The 21,818-nt window shown below is 43.9% G+C and overlaps 1 protein-coding gene across 1 annotated transcript in view; it reads right to left on the bottom strand.

Moving 5' to 3' along the window:
* Positions 1-21,818, bottom strand: part of LOC136373264 (ubiquitin-associated protein 2-like) — a 188,259-nt gene that overhangs the window by 46,384 nt on the left and 120,057 nt on the right. The window lies entirely within an intron of this gene.

Here is a 21,818-nt window from a genome sequence, read left to right as displayed (position 1 = left end):
TTGTGTATTTAAAGTAGCTCTTTCATACTAACTTAAATATTCTTTTATTATTCATCAATCGGTGCTACTAATGTACTAACTGAATATAGCCTAAAGAAGAAGGGCAAAGAGAAGCACCTATGCAAAATACCAAGGGGATATGTTGGTGTTCACAGAACATAAGTGTGAATTACTACCCAGCAGAGTCGTGATTAAGGAAAGAGTTTTCAACTAAACTTGTACTGTGTTGGAGTTAATACAGTAGCTGTGATTCTTTTGTATACACACACAAACATGCAAACATTTGTAACCAACAAGGGACATTCTTCAGTTATGCTAGCAGTGTTGTCCCCACAAAAAGGTACAGTTAATCACTGATAGAAGTCTAATACTGTCAGAATAATAGTAGAAAGAAATTCTCAAGTGCAATTTTTCTTCTGCTATTTGAAAGTCACAAGAAGAGATATAAAGATTTGCTCTTCTAAGTGGGTATGTCAAAAATAATTTAAGGTACTAATCATAAAACGTTATAAAATGGAAAACATTGTCATCCACCTCTCACATTGGAAGTTAAGATGTAGATAGTGGTTGAGATGGCTTCTTTGGGGGAGTTCTTTATAAGTTTGTTAAAAGACTTTTGGAGGTGTTTTGTTTTTCTTTTTAATATAAGATGTCAGATTTCTCTTGAGATAGAGTATGAAAAACGATAGTATGAATAACAAGATACTTGCTGCTTTATAATACTATTGTGGTATATGCAAGATTTTTTAGTAATTTCTTTTCTTTCCCTGTTTGGTGATGCTAAGTGACACTAAATTATTGTAAATTTTGCAAAAACTATTTTAGGGGGTTTACTTAGTTTTCCAGCTTTTTTGCAGATGAGACCTATCTCACAAAAGTGGTGGTATTAATTCCCATCAAAGGGAGTTCTCATCAAAGTTTCTAAAAGGTACCTAATCTCTTAAATCAATGCATAACAAATTGGGTGAGTGTCTTTGGCCTTAAACAGAAACAAATCCTATAGTGTATGTATATTTCTGAGTTCTCCTAAAATAGTAAAAGAAATCTTCTGGAATGTCAAGAATTCATTGTCTTTCTACTCTAAGAGCAGGCTGGGCAGAGGATCTGCCCACCAGAAACCTTCAGTATGATAAGGCTCTAACATCAGAATATTTATTAAGTCAACAAGTTAAGAATAGCCCATAAATACCTTAATAGAAAAGAAAGAAGGGGTAAAAATAGGGGTTTTTTGCACTCTGTAGTTTAAGTTATTTTTGTTATTGACTAAATTTTTCTCCTTAAGTTTCCTTTTAACCTGTTCCTCGATCCTGGTTGCAGTTAAAAAAAAGGTGGAGGCTTTCAAAAATTAAATGGTATCAAAGGTGGTTACCTGGAGAGGAAAATGACACCCTAATTTCAGTAAAATGATCATGCAGAAGAATCACAATAAATTGAAGATGCAGTTATTTTAGTTTTACTCAAAGTACAGTCTGGCCAGCACAAGTAATTGCCAGTTCTAAAAGGGCTTTGCAGCTGGGCTTTGGGATTAAGGGACTTTACTGCCTTTTAGTGATGCATATATACATATATCCTGGTGAATGGGGATTACTAGTGTCTGTTGAATGGGAAATGCTTGATTAACATAAAACAACTTCAATTAAAAGGTATCAAAAACTATTTGCCTGAAATTGAGCAGAGTGTGACAAGGAAATAAGAGAGCAAACTCCAGTCAAGACCACTGTATTTCGCCACCGAGAAGAATCATACACCAGCTGTGGGATGCACCCCCATAGGCCTGGTCAGGTGGGAATATAAGTCAAAGAACTGAAACTCTATTTCTGTCACTCACTCTTTTATCTTTCAAAGATCATAGCAAAATCATGATACAAGTGCTACCAAAGACTGTAAACTGAAGTTTTTTTCTAATACCCATATCAACATTCACTATTATAACCCATCCAAATTACATTCTTACATATGTGTAAAATTGGGACCAATACTGGAATTTTTAGAAATTAAGTATCTATTTGGCTAATCATTGGTGTAGTCCAAAATAAGCAAATATTGGTAATGTCAACAGATCCTAAAATAACTGCATCTAAATAGATAATATAGAAAACCCTTTTTATCAGTGGAAAAAAAAGCAAATAATAAAGGCTAGAAAACAAAGAGAATGGCTCAAGCCAAATGATGGTTAAAAAGAAAAAGGGAGGAATTGTTATAAATACCTATTATAAAGTTGGCTTTTCGCAAGATGTGTGCTCTATGATTAATAACTTTGTGGTAAGAATATAAGTTTTTTTTATTTCTGCTGTTAGTAAAGAAAATTAGACATAGTGGTAGTAGTGATATAGTATGCTTAAACTGTCTGTTTGGCTGGGATAACATCCAGTGACCATGCAAAAAAGACCCTGCTATTGATACCCCGACTATCAGCATCTACCATCTGAAGGAAGCATGGACCAAGGCCCAATCTGGAAGTGATAATGAAGACACAGCCAAAAAAACACGCATGCTCTAAAAAGACGGACCCAAGGAGGAGCCACGCAAAATATTTCCTGGAATATGAAAACTAGTTTATAGAAAAAAATGAGTCTTCAACAGACTGATACAATAAAAAGGGTATTTAAAGAAAGCCTGTGAAATAGCAGTTTGTGGACTTGGCTGAGTGCCAAGTCACCCGGCCGGCCGTACTTTGCTTTTTTTTCCTTATTTCCTAATTGTCTTATCTTTTATTAAACCTCTTTCCTAAAATCTAAAAAGTGAATCTCGTTTTTCACACTGCTAAAGCCCATCTTGCCACTCAGAGGCGCACCAGGACTGGCTGCTTCTGTGGGTTTGTAAAGGAAGCCCCTTTTCTCTCTCTTCTTGCTGGCTCACCCATCATTACAGTGTTGAGAGAGGAGGCTGAGCTCAAGCCACAATGCCCTCTGCAGCTGTGGGGGAATCATCGCACCTGCCCTGCCCCACTGGGAGCCAAAAGCATCCCTGCCAGCTGTGACTATAACTACACCAAAGGGGAAAGTACCTGACAGCTGAAAGAAGGCTGCTATTTGGTTTCTTTTTTTTATTTGTTGTTGCTGCTGTTGTTGTTGTTGTTTGTTTGCCTTGGTATATATAGTCTAGTAAAGAACTGTTATTCCTTTTCCCATATCTTTGCCTAAAAGCCCTGTAATTTCAAAGTTATAATAATTTGGAGGGAAGGGAGTCATATTTTCCATTCCAAGGGAAGCTCCCACCTTCCTTGGCAGACACCTGTCTTTCAAACCAAGACAGTCACCCTGGCAATTCTAGAGAGACACAAATCCCTGCAATATGCTGGGCCCTGGCCCAGGCCTACCGAGCCCTGCTAACCACTCACTGCTCTCAGGGAGACAAGAAGGACTCTGGATCTGACAACAGGACAATAGGCCGTGCAACTACTCCAACCCCTGTGACAGGCCTTGCAGCTGAACCAGAGAACCAACATGTGCCGGTATCAGTTGCCCCTACACAGAAGAAATGTACAGAGGTCAGCTCATAAAAGAGTTTAGTAAAGGAGGAGAAGGAGGGAGGGCGAAGAGGATGAAGCAGCAGGACCATCACAAGTGCCATTCACAGGAACAGGAGTAAGAGGAAGAACAAGTGGTAACCACCATTCAAGCTCTATCCTTAAATGAGCTGCAGGAGACATGAAAAGATTTCAGCTGTCATCCAGGCGAGTGTATTATTACTGCCTGGCTGTTCTGATGCTGGGATAACAGAATTAGCAGTTTGGAAATAGAGGGTAAGGAAGTCAAGCAGCTGGGATCATTTGCTAAGGAAGCAGGCATTGACAAAGCAATGGAAAAAATGACACAAGCCCTCAGTCTCTGGAGGCAACTCCTATCAAGTGTGATGGAAAGGTATCTCTAGAAGGAAGATATTCCATGTCTCCCAGGCAACTAGACTGCAATTGAGAAAGGTATCTTACACCTGAGGGAATTAGCCATGTGAGAGATGATTTATTGTCCTGGGTTGTAGTTTAAGATGTATTCTATCACCATCTTCAGTTAATGGCCCATCAATGCCTTTTGCATGACTTAGAGATAACTCCCTCTGGGAGTTCTCTCTCTTTAATGGGCCATCAAGGCCCTCTTCCATGACTCATCATCCCATTGTGAGATGCTCCGCCCATGGGGAAGAGCCAAGCATTCTCACCTGGATATAAGCTGGGATTTGGGACAGTAGAAGCAGCCCTCACCCACTGGATTCCCAGAGGACCGGAGCTACCAGACCTTTCTACAAGATTTCTGTTTCAAGAAAACCACCTCGTCTGGACTGTTTCCATCACCCTGATCAGGTTGTATTCTGACTCTGTCAGTGGTTTTTCTTTTTGTATTTATTTTATTTTATTCTATTTTATTTTCCTTTTCTTCTCATTAAATTTTATTTCTGACTTAGAGCCTCTTACTTGGTTTGTTTTTAAACCACAACATATTTTTGGCGCCCAACGTGGGGCAGAGGCAATAAAAAAAGTCAGAAATTACAATTTTATTGAAAAAGACACCTGTCTGTTATAATACCCAACATGCTTACATGTGTCTTATACCTATCTCTCTATATTTTTCCAAACCTGGGGCACTATCTGCCGGCATTAATACTCCTGCATAGACCAGGATATGGTACTAAAATTGCTTTACTGCTCTATTATGTCCATTGCTTGATAAAATCTGAGGCAATGAACATTATTCAGAATATATACCCAGTTTTGTATTTTTGTTCTAGTCTAGGATGCTACGTCTGGAGCCTCAACAATCTCACCCAGCCCCTGTGGGGAGGAGTAAAGAATGATTTTTTCCAGCTTTTCAGGAATGACACAGCAATTTTTGAAAATATTGAGTACCCTCTAGATGCCAAGGACAGCATAATATTCTTGTTAATCCTGCTTTGTTTTCTCTGCACCATGCTTAGAATCAAAACACTACATGGTGTGTTGGAGCATGTTCTTAAAGAAGTAGAAGAGGTAAAAAGAAGCAAAGCAATAGCATCGACGACTACACAGATTGTCACAGAGAAGAAAGAAACCAAAAGTGCTGTCAGCATCTCCACACAAACCGTCACTGAACCGGAACAACCTAAACCAGTAGCAGTTGCCACCACTCAGAAGAAGAAATCAAGGAACAAATCAGTCCGCATAGCGACTGATGAGGATGGAGCAGGACCTTCACACTCAGCTAAAAAGACAGAGACAGAAATCATCACCCGCTCTCTATCTCTGGGTGAGCTGCGTGACCTGCGAAAGGAATTCACCCGTCAGACCAACGAGTCCATCCTCACCTGGCTGCTCCGCATCTGGGATGCTGCAGCCAATGACACCATTCTGGATGGAACTGAAGCCAGGCAACTGAGATCACTGTCCCGGGATGTGGTCATTGACCAGGGAATTGAAAAAACCCAAGAAACTCTCAGCCTCTGGCAGCGACTGCTAACAAGTGTAAAAGACAGATACCTTTGTAAAGAAGACCTCCTAGTGCACCAAGAAAAATAGAACACAATAGAACAAGGTATCCGATGCCTAAGGGAATTGGCTGTGCTGGAGATCATTTTTGCAGAAGATGAGAGATTTCCTAAAAGCCCAAATGATGTCCAGTGCACATCACGGATGTGGTTGAGATTTGCACGGCTTGGACCAGAGATGTACTCACGTTACCTGGCAACACTGCAATGGAAAGAAGGTGAGGACAAGGTGGGTGTCCTGGCTAACAAACTAAGGCTTTACGAGGACACTGTCACCGCCCCAATTCGTGCCCATGTCTCATCTGTGGAAACAAGACTGGCTAAGCAAGTCAAGAACTTAATTGAAGAAGGCCATCAGAAACTGAAAAAAGAACTTAAGGAAAAAATTTACGATATCTCACCAGAGCTGACAAGAGTCTCTGCCATTAAGAGCAGGCGTCCCCCAGCCAGGGAGAGAGGATACACACCCCGAGGTAACCTTTGGTCTTTTCTTCGGGAGCATAGAGAAGATATGAAGAAGTAAGATAGAAAACCTACCTCCTCCTTAGCAGCCCGGGTACGTGAACTGAAAAGAAAAATGCCTACCACAAAAAGCTCATCTAGAATCAGTGTTGCTCCGGTCTCTCGTGCACAGAACTCCAGACGTTACAAAAATGATGATATAACTGATCCTCTTGAAGGGACCTCAGCAACACATTTACAGGAAGAGAACAACGTATGCGATGACCAGGAATAGGGGAGCCCTGCCTCTAGCCAGGAAGAAGAAAGGGACAATCGGATCTACTGGACTGTGTGGATCCGATGGCCTGGCACATCTGACCCACAAAAATATACGGCATTGATTGACACTGGGGCCCAATGTACCATGATGCCATCAAGGTATGTAGGAACAGAATCCATTTCTATTACAGGAGTAACAGGAGGGTCCCAGGAACTGACTGTATTAGAAGCCGAAGCGAGTTTAACTGGGAACGAGTGGCAGAAACACCCTATTGCAACTGACCCAGAGGCCCCATGCATCCTCGGCATAGACTATCTCAGGAATGGATATTTCAAAGATCCAAAAGGATATCGTTGGGCTTTTGAGATAGCCGCAGTAGTGAAAGAAGACATCAGACAGTTGAATACTTTGTCTGGTCTCTCAGATGACCCCTCTGCTGTGGGAATGCTGAAAGTAGAAGAACAACAAGTACCAATTGCCACGGCAACAGTACACCGTAGGCAATACCGCACTGACAGAGACTCTGTGAATCCCATACATGAGATGATCCGTAAACTGGAAAGCCAAGGGGTAGTCAGTAAGGCCCGTTCACCTTTCAACAGCCCGATTTGGCCGGTGCGTAAGTCCAGTGGAAAATGGAGACTGACGGTGGATTACCGTAGTCTGAACGAAGTCACGCCACCACTGAGCGCTGCTATGCCAGACATGTTAGAGCTTCAGTACGAGCTGGAGTCCAAAACAGCAAAGTGGTATGCAACCATTGATATCGCCAACACCTTCTTCTCCATTCCTTTGGCAGCGGAGTGCAGACCTCAGTTTGCCTTCACCTGAAGGGACGTGCAGTACACCTAGAACCGACTGCCCCAGGGGTGGAAACACAGCCCCACCATCTGCCATGGACTGATCCAGGCTGCACTGGAAAAGGGTGAGGCTCCAGAGCATCTGCAGTACATTGATGACATCATCATATGAAGAAATACACCAGAGGAGGTCTTCAAGAAAGGAGAGGAAATTATCCAAATTCTGCTGAAAGCTGGTTTTGCCATTAAAAGAAGCAAGGTTAAAGGACCAGCTCAAGAAATCCAGTTCTTGGGGGTCAAATGGCAAAATAGTCGTCGCCAAATCCCCACAGAAATAATCAACAAAATCACAGCCATGTCCGCACCTACCAACAAAAAAGAAACACAAGCTTTCCTAGGTGCCATAAGCTTTTGGAGGATGCACATTCCTGAGTACAGTCAAATCGTGAGCCCTCTCTACTTGGTAACCCGCAAGAAGAATGATTTCCACTGGGGGCCTGAACAGCAACAAGCTTTTGTTCAAATCAAGCAAGAAATTGCTCATGCAGTAGCCCTGGGCCCAGTCAGGACGGGACCAGATGTGAGGAATGTGCTTTACTCCGCAGCTGGAAACAATGGTTTGTCTTGGAGCCTTTGGCAGAAAGTGCCTGGGGAGACTCGAGGCCGACCATTGAAATTCTGGAGCAGAAGTTACAGAGGCTCCGAGGCCAACTACACTCCCACAGAGAAGGAGATCTTGGCCGCCCATGAAGGAGTTCAAGCCGCCTCAGAAGTGATTGGCACTGAAACACAGCTGCTTTTGGCACCCCGACTGCCAGTGCTGGGGTGGATGTTTAAGAGAAAGGTTCCTTCCACACATCATGCCACCGATACCACATGGAGCAAATGGATTGCCCTCATTACACAGCGCGCCCGCATTAGAAACCCAAATCGCCCTGGAATTCTAGAAGTTATAATGAACTGGCCGGAAGGTGAAACTTTTGGATTATCGTCTGAAGAAGAAGAAGAAGAAAAGCAAGTAACACGCGCTGAGGAAGCCCCACCATATAATGAGCTACCGGAAACTGAAAGACAATATGCTCTGTTCACTGATGGCTCCTGCCGAATTGTAAAAGCTAACCAGAAATAAAAAGCTGCAGCATGGAACCCCACACGACAAGTTGCACAAGCTACCGAGGAACAAGGTAAATCGAGTCAAGTTGCAGAGCTTAAAACTGTCCAGCTGGCTTTAAAAATTGCTGAACGAGAAAAGTAACCGAGGCTTTATCTCTACACTGACTCATGAATGGTAGCTAATGCTCTGTGAGGATGGCTGAATCGCTGAAAAAAGGCCAATTGGCAGCGCAGAAGAAAACCCATCTAGGCCGCTGACATTTGGCAAAACATCGCCGCCCGAGTAAAGAGGCTGACCGTGAAGGTTCGACATGTAGATGCGCATATACCCAAAAGCCGGGCTAATGAAGAGCATCGCAACAATGAACAAGTAAACAAAGCTGCCAAGGTGAAAGTATCACAAGTAGATCTAGATTGGCAGCACAAGAGAGAATTATTCCTAGCTCGTTGGGCCCATGATGCCTCTGGTCATCAAGGAAAAGATGCAACATATCGATGGGCCCGTGACTGAGGGGTGGACCTCACTATGGACAGCATCTCACAGGTCATCCACAGCTGTAAGACCTGCGCTGCAATCAAACAGGCCAAGCGAATGAAGCCTCTGTGGTATGGTGGACGATGGCTGAAGTACAGGTACGGAAAAGCCTGGCAAATTGACTATATCACCCTTCCCCAAACACGCCAAGGAAAGCGGTACGTGCTGACCATGGTGGAAGTCACCACTAGATGGCTGGAAACCCACCCTGTGCCTCATGCCACTGCCCGGAACACCATCCTGGGCCTTGAAAAACAAATCCTGTGGAGACACGGCACCCCTGAAAGAATTAAGTCAGACAATGAAACCCATTTCAAGAACAACCTTATAAACACCTGAGCTAGAGAACATGGTATTGAATGGATATACCACATTCCTTATCATGCACCAGCTGCCGGGAAAGTTGAACGGTGCAACGGACTATTAAAGACTGCCCTGAAGGCACTTGGTGGGGGAACCTTCAAAAATTGGGAACTAAACTTAGCCAAAGCCACATGGATAATTAACACCCGAGGGTCTATCAATCGAGGTGGTCCTGCCCAGTCTGAACCCTTACACACAGTGGATGGAGACAAAGTACCTGTGGTACACATGAAGGGCATTTTAGGAAAGAGTGTTTGGATTAATCCCACTTCAGGCAAAGGCAGACCCGTCCATGAGATTGTCTTTGCTCAAAAACCTGGCTACACTTAGTGAGTAATGCAGAAAGATAGAGAAACCCGTTGTGTACCACAGGGAGACTTAATTTTAAGTGAGAGCAGTATGTAAGGTTTCATTCTGTATGTATATATGCATTCATCTGTAAGAATATATTGATTTAAGCATGTTGTAGATGGTAATAGAATAAGGGGTGGATTGTCCTGGGTTGTAGTTTAAAATGTATTCTATCACCATCTTCAGTTAATGGCCCATCAATGCCTTTTGCATGACCCAGAGGGAGTTATCTCTCTCTTTAATGGGCCATCAAGGCCCTCTTCCATGACTCATCATCCCATTGTGAGATGCTCCGCCCATGGGGAAGAGCCAAGAATTCTCACCTGGATATAAGCTGGGATTTGGGACAGTAGAAGCAGCCCTCACCCACTGGATTCCCAAAGGACCGGAGCTACCAGACCTTTCTACAAGATTTCTGTTTCAAGAAAACCACCTCGTCTGGACTGTTTCCATCACCCTGATCAGGTTGTATTCTGACTCTGTCAGTGGTTTTTCTTTTTGTATTTATTTTATTTTATTTTATTTTATTTTATTTTATTTTATTTTATTTTCCTTTTCTTCTCATTAAATTTTATTTCTGACTTAGAGCCTCTTACTTGGTTTGTTTTTAAACCACAACATTTATTATGACCTGGACAATGTGTAATTACACAAAGATCCAGACAAAGTCCTATGACTACAACCCATGAAGTGGAAATGTGTACAGAGCACAACAATGGTGCATGACAACCCATTAACAACATTAATCTGGAAAGACAACACACCACTAACAGTGGATGAAGTGGTTCACCATCTCCAGGAGTATGAAGACAGTATTTCTTCCTCCCTCATATCAGCTGTGAAAAAACTGATAAACTGACCCAGGAGTTCCAGCAATTAAGAGATATCACAAAATGGATAAGGTTGGAAGGGACCACCAGTGATGTCATCTAGACCAGCCTCCCTGCTCAAGCAGGATCATCCCAGAGCACATGGCACAGGATTGTGTCCAGATGGTTCCTGAATATCTCTAGTGAGGAAGACTCCACAACCTCTCGGGGCAATCTGTTCCTGTGCACAGTCACATGCACAGTAAAGAACTTCTTCCTCATATTCAGGTGGAACTTCCTGTGCATCAGTTTCTGTCAGGAAAAAAATTAGGGAGGCCAAAGCTCAGTTTGAACTTAAAATGGCAACTTCTGTAAAGGATAATAAAAAATGTTTCTACAAATATATTAATGGTAAAAGGAAAGGTAAGGCCAACCTTTGCTCTCTATTGGATAAGGGAGGGAACTTAGTAACTGCAGATGAGGAGAAGGCAGAAGTGCTTAATGCCTTCTTTGCCTCAGTTTTCAGTGGGAAGATGGCTTGTCCTCAGGATAATTGTCATACTGGGTTGGTGGACAGTGTCAGGGAACAGAATGGCTCCACCATTATCCAAGAGGAGGCAGTCAGAGAACTGCTGAGATCCTTGTATACTCATAAAACTATGGGCCCAGATGGAATCCACCCCAGGGTGATGAGGGAGCTGGCAGATGAGCTTGCAAAGCCACTCTGCATCATTTACAATCAGTCATGGCTCACTGGTGAGGTTCTGGACGATTGGGAACCGGCCAATGTGACAGCCATTCACAAAAAGGGTAGGAAGGAGGATCCCAGTAATTATAGACCAGTCAGTCTGACCTCAGTACCTGGCAAGATAATGGAACAGTTTATACTGAGTGTCATCACGCAGCACCTACAGGTTGGCCAGGGTCTCAAGCCCAGCCAGCATGGGTTTAGGAGAGGTAGGTCATGTTTGACCAACCTGATCTCCTTTTATGACCAGGTGACCCACCTGGTGGATGCAGGAAGGGCTGTGGATGTTGTCTATTTGGACTTCAGCAAGGCCTTTGACACTGTCTCCCACAGCATACTCCTGGATAAGCTGGCAGCCCATGGTTTGGACAGGAGCACTCTTTGCACCTCGAGTACTGTGTCCAGTTCTGGGCCCCTCAGTTTAGGAAGGATGTTGAGATGCCTGAATGCGTCCAGAGGAGGGCAACAAAGCTGGTGAAGGACTTGGAAAACAAGCCATATGAAGAATGACTGAGGGAGCTGGGGTTGTTTAGCCTGGAGAAAAGGACACTCAGAGGTGGCCTTATCACTCTATAACTTCCTGAAGGGTGGTTGTAGTCAGGTGGGGGTTGGTCTCTTTCTCCAGGCAGCAACTGATAGAACGAGAGGACATAGTCTCAGGCTGCGTCAAGGGAAATATAGGTTGGATATTAGGAAGAAGTTTTTCACAGAAAGAGTGATTAAATACTGGAATAGTCTGCCTGGGGAGGTGGTGTAGTCACCATCCCTGGACATGTTTAAAAAAAGACTGGATGTGGCACTCGATGCCATGGTTTAGTTGAGGTGTTAGGGCTGGGTTGGACTCGATGATCTTGAAGGTCTCTTCCAACATACACATTCTGTGATTCTGTGATTCTGTGAATGTCTTCCTGCCACCATTCCTTTACCCTGCTCTCCTGGGTCAGAGATCCCTGAGGGCTTGTCTTGTCAGTGCAGACTGATACAAAGGCAGCATTCAGTAACTCTGCCTTCTCTGCGTCCTCTGTCACAAGGGTCCCCCCTGGATTTAGTAATGAGCCCACATTATCCTTAGTTTTCCTTTTGCTGTTGTTGTATTTGAAGGAGCCCTTATTGTTGTCCTTAACATCCTTGGCCAGATTTAATTCCAGATAGGCCATGGCCTTCCTCATTTCATCTCCTTTCTACTTACTCTGACAACCTCTCTATATTCATTCCAAGTGGCCTGACCCTGCTTCTATCTCCTGTGTGTTTCCTCTTATGCTCGAGTAGTGACAGGAGTTCTTTATTCATCCACGCAAGTCTCTTGCCCCTTTTGCCTGACTTCTTGCTGATCATGAGGCATTGTTCTTGAGCCTGGAAGAAGTAGTGCTTGAATATTGACCAGTGTTCTTGGACTCCTCTTCCCTGCAGGGCCCATTCCCATGGGATTCTTCCAAGAAGATCGTTGAGGAGGCCTAAGTCAGCTTTCCTGAAGTCCATGGTTGCGATCATACATTCGCCCTCTTCCTCCTTGCTTGATACTGAACTCCATAATCTCATGGTCACTGTAGCCAAGGCCTTTATTGTTTATTAGTATAGGGTTAAGCAGCTTGTTGGGTTCTCCACCCCTTGTGTCAGAAAGTTGTCATCAGTGTTTTCCAGCAACCTTCTAGACTGTTTATGCTTCTCCCTCTTTGGTCCTATATCTCAGTGTATTGGGTCTAACTGAGATAGAGTTCATTTTTCCATAGCAGCCCTCACAGTGCTCTGCTTTGCATTGGTAGCTGGAAGGGTGTTGAGAACACATCGGCATTTTGGCTGCTGCTGACCAGCACTATCCCTCTAACATTCCTTCCTCCATCAAGGGGGCTGGGAGTGCGCAAAATCCTGGGAGGGGACACAACCAGGCCAGATGACCCAAACTAACCAAAGGGATATTCCATACCATATGACATCAGCTCAGATATAAAAGCTAAGAGAGAGAGGAGGAATGGGAGGACATTCGTTATTCTAAAATGTTTACTTTCTGGAGCAACCACTATGCGTGATGAAGCCCTGCTTCCTGGGAAGTGTCTGAACATGGCTTGATGATGAGAAATAGAGATTAACTTTTTCCTTTGCTTATGCACATGCAAACTTTTGCTTTTTTTCCTTTGCTTTAGTAAACTGTCTTATCTCAACCTACAATTTGTTTTCCATCTTATTCTCTCCCCTGTCCCACTGGGAAGGGGAGTGATAGAGCAGCTTAATGGGCACCTAGCACCCAGCCAAGGTCAAACCACTACACTCAGGAACTGAGAGCAGGTGTCCTTTTCTTCTTGAGAGAGTATACAGAAGATACACACCATGGGATACCCTGTGCTTTTACTTGTGGGACCACAGAGAAGGCATGAGGAAGTGGGATGGAAAACCTACTTTGACCCTAGAAGCACAGGTGCAGGAATTGCAGGGAAAAACAATCACAAGCACAACAAGCCCATCTTGGGTTCATCCAGGAAAGTTGCTGCTCCAGTGGACAGATTCCCAGGCAGAATGGAAGGGCTAATTTCACTACTGATTCTATGGAACAAAGTTCTAATCCATTTTTACATGAACTAAATGGAGAATCCTGTAATCAGTATTAAAGAGGCTCTGCCTCTAGCCAGATGGAAGAGAGGGACAACTGGGTTTACTGGACTGTGTGGATCCATTGGTCTGAAATGTCAGACCCACAAGAGTATAAGCCTCTAGTAGATACCAGTGCACAGTGTACTCTAATGTCATCAAGCTATGGCAAGTTGAATATGAGTCAACAGTTTGCCCTGGCAGGCAGGAGGGCCAACTGTGTCCTGGGGAGCACCAGGCAAGGCATCGCCAGCCAGTCAAAGGAGGTGATTTTCTCACTCCACTCTGTACTGGTATGGCCTCATCTTGAGTACTGTGTGCATTTTTGGTCTCCACAGTATAAGAAAGATATAAAGCTATTACAGAGCATACAAAGGAAGGCTGTGAAGATAGTGAAGGACTTTGAGAGGAAGTTGTATGAGGAGTGGCTGAGGTCACTTGGTCTGTTCAGCCTGGAGGAGACTGACAGGAGACTGCATTATACAGCTTCCTCACAAGGGGCAGGCACTGATCTCTCCTCTCTGGTGATCAGTGACAGGACCTGAGGGAATGGCACAAAGCCATGTCAGGGGAGGTTTAGATTGGATATTAAGAAAAGGTTCTTCACCCAGAGGGTGGTTTGTTGGGGTAACAGGTGTTGGTGTAAGGAAAGAGTTAAACAGAGAGCAACAGCAGTGCTAGCAGCAGCAGCATATCTCTGGACAGAGTGTACCTGAGACAGAACTGGATGAACGAGTCTCTACTTCAACATAAAACTGTACTCTCTTCACGCTCCTTTACCATGTCTTTGGAGAGAACAATGGAAAATGTCAAGAGGACAGATTTATTGTAGAACTATGATTACGTCTGTAAGCTGTTACCAAAAAATGCTCTTTGGAGTAAAGATATATATACTGATGCTTCCAAATAAGTTTCAGATTCACTCTCTCTGCTGGTGGGTCTTGTCCCTTCATGTATCACAGTGGTTGAGCACTGGAACAGGCTCCCCAGGGAAGTGATCACAGCACCAAGCCTGCCAGAGTTCAAGAAACATTTGGACAATGCTTTCAGGCACATGGTGTGATTCTTGGGGGTGTCCTGTGCAGGGTCAGGAGTTAGAGTTTTATGATCCTTGTGGGTCCCTTCCAACTTGGGATATTCTATGATTCTATAAAGGGGCAGAACCCATTTGTATTTCTGGAGTGAAAGGGGGATCCCAAGAGCTGACTGTATTGGAGGCTGAAATCAGCCTGACTGGGAATGAATGGCAAAAGCACCCCTCTGTGACTGGCCCAGAGGCTCTGTGCATCCTTGGCATAGACTATCTCAGGAGAGGGTATTTCAAGGACCTAGAAGGGTATCGGTTAACTTTCTGTATAGCTGTCCTAGAGACAGAGGAAAGTTATCAGCTGCCTACCTTGCCCAGTCTCTTGGAAGACTCTTTAGTTGTGGGGTTGCTGAAGGTTGAAGAACAGCAGGTGCAAAAAGTGCACCAGCAGCAATATCATGTCAACTGAGACTCCCGGATTCCCATCCATAAGCTGACTCATTGACTGAAGAGCCAAGGAATGATTGGCAGGACCCACTCACCCTTTAATAGCTCCATATGGCCAGTGCGAAAGTCTAATGGAGAATAGAGACTGACAGTGGATTATTGTGGCATGAATGAAGTCACACCACTGAGTGCTGCTGTGCTGGACATGTTGGAGCAATATGACCTGGAGTCAAAGGCAGCCAAGTGGTGCCACAACTGATATGGCTAATGTGTTTTTCTCAATCCCTCTGGCAGCAGAGTGCAGGTCACAATTTGCTTTCACTTGAAGGAGCATCCAGTACACCTGGAATCGACTGCCCCAGGGGTGGACACACAGCCTTACCATCTGCCATGGACTGATCCAGACTGCACTGGAACAGGGTGAAGCTCTGGAACACCTGTAATACACTGATGATATCGTGTGTGGCAATACAGCAAAGTAATGTCAAGGAACCTGCCCAAGAGATCCAGGTTTTAGGAATAAAATGTCAAGATGGACATTGCCAGATACCAGTGAATGTGATCAACAAAACAGCAATGTCTCCACCAACTCAGAAGAAACACAAGCTTTTTTAGGCACTGTAGGCTTTTGGAGAATGTACACTCCAAAATATAATAAGCTCTCTCTACCAAGTGACCCAGAAGAAAAATGTTTTCAAATGAGGCCCTGAGCAATGAAAAGTCTTTGAGCAAATCAGAGGAGACAGTTCATACTGTAGCCCCTTGGGTCAGTCAGGACAGGGCAAGATGTAAAAAAATATGCTCTACACTGCAGCTGGGGAGAATGATCCTTCCCGGAGCCTCTGGCAGAAAGCACCAGGGGAGACTCAAGGTTGACCCCTGGGGTTTTGGGGTTGGGGATATGAAGCCCATTATACTCCTACTGAAAAAGAGATACTGGCATCTTATCAACGGGTCTGAGCCACTTTGGAAGTGATTTGCACTGAAGTACAGCTCCTCCTGGCACTCCGACTGCCAGTGGTGGGCTGGATGTTCAAAGGGGGGGGGGGGGTCTCCTCTGCACATCATGCAACTGATGCTACATGGAATAAGTGGGTCCCACTGATTATACAACAAGTTCCAGTAGGGAACCCCAGTCATCTGGGAATCTTGGAAGTGATCATGAACTGGCCAGAAGGCAAAGGTTTCAGAATGTCACCAGAGGAGGAGGTGACATGTGCTGAAGAGGTCCTACTACATAATAAATTACAAGAAAGTGAGAAGCAATATGCCTTCTTTATTGATGGATCCTGCCATCAGTTTGCAGAGATGAAAGCCATCCAGTTGGCCTTAGACATTGCTGAACAAGAGAAACGGCCAATACTTTGTCTCTGTACTGATTCATGGATGGTGACAAATGGGTGGTTGCAGCAATGGAAGCAGAAAAACTGGCAGCACAGGGGCAAATCCATCTGGGCTGCTGCATTATGGAAAGATATTGCTGCCCAGGTGGAGAACCTGGTTGTGAGAGTACATCACGTAGATGCTCATGTACCCAGGAGTCGGGCCACTGAAGAATATCAGAACAACCAGCAGGTGGATCAGGCTGCTGGGATTGAAGTGGCTCAGGTGGATCTGGATTGGCAACATGAGGGTGAATTATTTCTAGCTCAGTGGCCCCATGACACCTCAGGCTATCAAGGAAGAGATACAAGATATAGATGGGCTTGTGATCGAGGGGTGGACTTGACCATGGACACTATCACACAGGTTATCCAGGTATGTGAAACATGCTGCAATTAAGCAGGCCAAGCAGTAAAGCCTCTTTGCTATGGAGGATGATGGCTGAAATATAAATATGGGGTGGCCTAGCAGATTGATTTTATCATGCTCCCACAAATCCACCAAGGCAAGTGCCATATCCTTCCAATGGTGGAAGCAATCAGAAGATGGCTGGAAACATACCCTGTGCCCCATGGCACTGCTCAGAACACTGTCCTAGGACTTGGAAAGCACATCTAATGGGGACACATTACTCCAGAAAGAATTGAATCAGACAATGGAACTCATTTCCAAAATAACCTCATAGACACCTGGGCCAAAGAATATGCCATTGAGTGGGTGTATCACATTCCCTATCACGCACCAGCCTCAAGAAAGATTGAATGATGTAATGGACTGTTAAAGACTACACTGAGAGCAACAGGCAGTGGGCCTTTCTAACACTGGGATACAAATTTAGCAAAAACCAACCTGGTTAGTCAACACCAGAACATTTGCCAATCAGGCTGGCCTTGCCCAATGAAGACTTTTACGTATTGTAGAAGGGAAGGAAGTTCCTGTAGCACACATTAAAAATAAGCTGAGGAAAAGCTGGCTTATCCCTACGTCAGGCAAAGGCAAACCCATCCATGGGATTGCTTTCACTCAAGGACCTGGATGCACTTGGTGGGTAATGCAGGAGGATGGGGAAGTCTGTGTGTGCCTCAAGGGGATTTGATTTGGGGAGAATTGCCAATTATTTAAACTGTATGGTGTTAATAACTATATATAACACTGTGTATTATCACCTCTGTAGCAGCTATATGCATCATCACACTGGGCACCTTGTGACATCCATCTTTGCCACATCCATTCTGTAATTATGAACCTGACTTCCCTCTGATTGGCACATTAATAAAGAATGAACTTTCATAAACCAGAACAAGTGCAGCAGTGATGGAATCAGAACTGGCTTCAATATGCAACACCATCCACCATCTTTCCTGCCTGAAAGACTATTAGGACAGATGGACTCCAAAGTCATGGACTAAATTAACTCAATGGACTTTTATAGGGATGTTCCATAGACTAAGGGAATGATATCTATCTTGTATATCTATCAAAAAATAGGAAAGGTGATGGGATATCGGGAAGTGTGGGACTTGGCATGATGCAAATGGTATGGAATAAGGGGTGGATACTGTCCTGGTTTCATCTGGGATAAAGTTAATTTTTTCTTAGTAGCTGGTACAGTGCTGTGCTTTGGATTTAATATAAGAATAGTGTTGATAACATATTGATGGTTTGGTTGTTGCTAAGTGGTGTTTACCCTGAGTCAAGGGCTTTTCAGTGTCTCATGCTCTGCCAGTGGGCGGGTGCACAAAAAGCTGTGAGGGAGCATGGTCAGGACAGGTGACCCAAACTGGCCAAAGGGATATTTCATACTACAGAACATCATGCCCAGTATATAAACTGGGGGAGTTACCACAGTCCAGTGGAATTTTGCCTGGTGTGCTAATTCCAAACCTCCATTTGGGCCTGGAATTAACACCTTCCTGTTTGCCATCTGTGCCTGTTGTGGTGGCTTATCTTGTGGGAACTTCCCTCTTTGACAGTATTTTGAGACAAGTAAAATGCATTCTTTAAGTCCTGACAGTGATCAAGTGCTTAGACCCGGAGCTACCTCCTCAAATGATGTCTGGACTTGGAGAGTTCCTGAGATTCCCAAGAAATACAAAATTTTACAAATCATCCAAAATTTAAAAAAAAAAAAAAAAAAAAAAAAAAAAAGATGTATTGACACAAAAATATAGATGACAAATATACCAAAACTAAAAAAAAAAAAAAAATCACAACCAATACTGGCATTGTTACCAAAATATCAGAAAATCTTATAGCAGTAGTTATGCTAAGGCTTCTTGGCTAGCATTAGGGCACTAGGCCTTGGGAAGGTAGCCTGGGAATATGCTGGGTCTGTGGAAACAATAATCAAAGGGATTAGCAAAGCATGAAGAACATGCTGTAAGGGAAAACCGTCTTAAAGATAAAGTTTGAAATATTACTAGGAGGGGGTCTAGTGACGGGGAAAAGTAAATTTTGGTAATTAACCTATAGTTTTAAATAAGACAAGCATGTAGAATTTATTACTTTAGGAGTCTGTTACCTAGTAGATGAATGTTTTTGCTTTGATCAAAGAATTTTTCTGTTTGTCATGTAGTATGATGAAGTAATCTTTGTAAAAAGGTATAAAAACCTGAGTCTTGATGAGGGTCCTTGGGAATCCTGATTTGGGACGTTGGTCCCCAGGTCCCCGGCCCCTGAATAAAGCACGACATAAACTGACTCCTTGTTAGTTTGTGTTTTAACTTCGTTCCGGGCAACAGTTTTCTGGCGACCGCGGCAGGACTCCGAAGGCTGCTGGGGCGGTTCGCGAGCTGATCAACTCCACGCCGGCACCAGGTGATTTCTGGGGAGACATCAACCCGTGCCCGACCCCACGCCTGACGGACGACTGTGAGGTAAGCCCGACAAGTGCTTTATTCCTCTAATAAGGGTGTCGCCCTATAAGACGGGAGAGTAATTCCCGCAGGGCTGGGTAAAAAGACGTCTGTGGTTGTGGTAAAAGCCTAGGCGCTGGCCGTAAGACACGGCAAGGAAGCTGTGCAGGACCAGCACTTGCCGCTCGCAGTGACGAGAAAAGGCAAGAATTGGTGGAATTTGTGGAATAATCAAGTTGTGTGAGTGAGATAATAAAATTGTGAGTGAGTGTTTGTTGATTAAGTGTGTCATGATGCCCTTTAAAAACTTCAAAGCATTGGCGTCCGTAGGTATGGAGATCCCCGATGATTCTCCGCTTGGGTGCTTGCTGAAAAATTGGAAAGTGGGTAATTTTGGGCAAGAACTGTGCAAAAAGAAATTAATGGACTATTGTAATCATGTTTGGCCACAATATGAGACTGGGGGAATGCAATGTCCCCGGAATGGTACTTTGAATTCTGATATTATTACTCCTTTGATGCACTTTTTGAGGAATAATGAGAAATGGGATGAGATACCGTATTTGGATTTGTTTTATTATTTGCAAGGAAAGCCGGAGTGGCAGAAAGAGTGTGGTTTGTTGGTGTTGAACGTTACTGCAGATGACAAATGTTTAGGTTGTAAAAGCAGGGAAAATTGTAAGTGCTGTTCTGTCACATTCAAAGAATCTGAGGAGGATGTTTCAATGCTGGTAGCACCCAGTGCTCCTCCTCTGGAATCTTCAGACGAGGGGGATTCAGAGGAAGAGGATGGTAGAAAGAAAATGAGGGAAAAGGAAAAGCCTAGAACTCCTTTATCGGAAAGGACCAGGAGAGGTCGGGTAGGAGGGAAAGGGGGGAGGATGGTACAACCCTCTTTGATGGCTCCTTTGCGAGAAGCGGTAGGACCGCAGGGGGACAAGATAATGGTAAAAGTGCCCTTTTCCCCGAATGATTTAATGATTTGGAAACAATCAGCTGGTTCGTATCGCGAGGACCCGGATCGGGTTGCACGAGTGGTAAAAATGGTTATAAAGACTCAAAACCCTGACTGAAATGATTTGCAGGTATTGTTAGATACAGTTATGGACTCCACTGAGAAAGAAATGGTATTTAGAGTAATGTCTGAAAAGGCTCGGGAAATGCTACGATTGCGAGTAGCAGATGGCACTTTAAATGATTTAGTGCCCAGGGAGGATCCGGAGTGGGATCCCAATTCGATCGGAGGATACCAGAGGTTGAAGGCTTACCAGGAATTATTGATTGAAGGGGTACGGGCGGGGATCCCGAAAACATTAAATTGGTCAAAGTTGTATTCAGTGCGGCAGGAAAAAAATGAGTCCCCATCGGCTTTCCTGGAACGGTTGAAAGAGGTTGCTAGGCGATTTACTAATTTAGAAGTAGAGGAGGAATCAGGGAAGTTACAGCTGGCATTGATATTCACAGGACAGTCACAGGAGGATATAAGGAAGAAATTACAAAAGTTGGAAGGGGAAAGAATTTGACCACCAGTTTTTGTATATGCCCAATAGCCCTGAATCTTTATTAGGAAGGGACTTGCTGTCTGTGTTGCAAGCAAAAATAACATTTGAAAAAGGAAGGGCAAAATTAGAAATACCAGAAGAAAACATATCTAAATTGTTTTTGGTTAGGGAAGTGGAGTCAGTAGAAGTCCCCAAAGAAATAGAGTTGGCTGTGGTCCCCTGGGTATGGGAGACAGGTATTCCGGGAAAATCTAAGGCTGCACAACCAGTAGTAGTGGAATTAAAAGAAGGAGCCAGCCCGGTAAGAATAAAGCAATATCCTTTAAAATTGGAAGCAAAGAAAGGAGTGGCCCCGATGATATCCCAATTCCTGACCATAGGTATTTTGCAGGAATGTGAATCTGAGTTTAATACTCCCATTTTCCCAGTAAGAAAACCAAATGGTAAGTATAGGTTAGTCCAGGATCTAAGGGCCATTAATAATATCACTAAGGACATTCATCCAGTGGTGGCTAATCCTTATACCTTGTTAACATCTGTGTCAGAAAAATTTCAGTGGTTCTCAGTAATTGATTTAAAGGACGCGTTCTTCTGCATCCCTTTGGCATTTCAAAGCAGGAAATATTTTGCTTTCGAGTGGGAAGACCCAGAGACAGGGAGGAAGAAACAACTCACTTGGTGTCGTCTACCTCAAGGATTCAAAAACTCACCTACAATATTTGGGAATCAATTGGCTCGGGAATTAGAAGAATGGAAGACAACACAGGTAAAGGAGTCACCTTTCTCATTTGTGATTTTGCAATATGTAGATGATATTTTTCTTGCTACTGCAGATAAGGAGATTTGTTTGAAGTTGACCATCGATCTGCTGAACATGCTAGGTCAGGCTGGATACCGGGTGTCCAAAGAAAAAGCGCAACTGGTAAGACCACAAGTTATCTACTTAGGATGTGAAATTTCTCAAGGAGTGCGTAAGTTGGGGGTCAATCGAATTCAGACTATCTGTGCTATCCCGACCCCACGAAATCATCAAGAATTGAGGTCATTCTTGGGAATGGTGGGGTGGTGCAGGTTGTGGATCCCTGATTTTGGATTAAAGGCCAAACCTCTCTACGAGGCTGTGA

This window comes from Sylvia atricapilla, chromosome W, assembly GCF_009819655.1.
Source record: "Sylvia atricapilla isolate bSylAtr1 chromosome W, bSylAtr1.pri, whole genome shotgun sequence".
NCBI lineage: Eukaryota > Metazoa > Chordata > Aves > Passeriformes > Sylviidae > Sylvia > Sylvia atricapilla.
The sequence above is the reverse complement of the archived record's forward strand: the minus strand, read 5'-3'. Positions and strand labels throughout refer to the sequence as shown.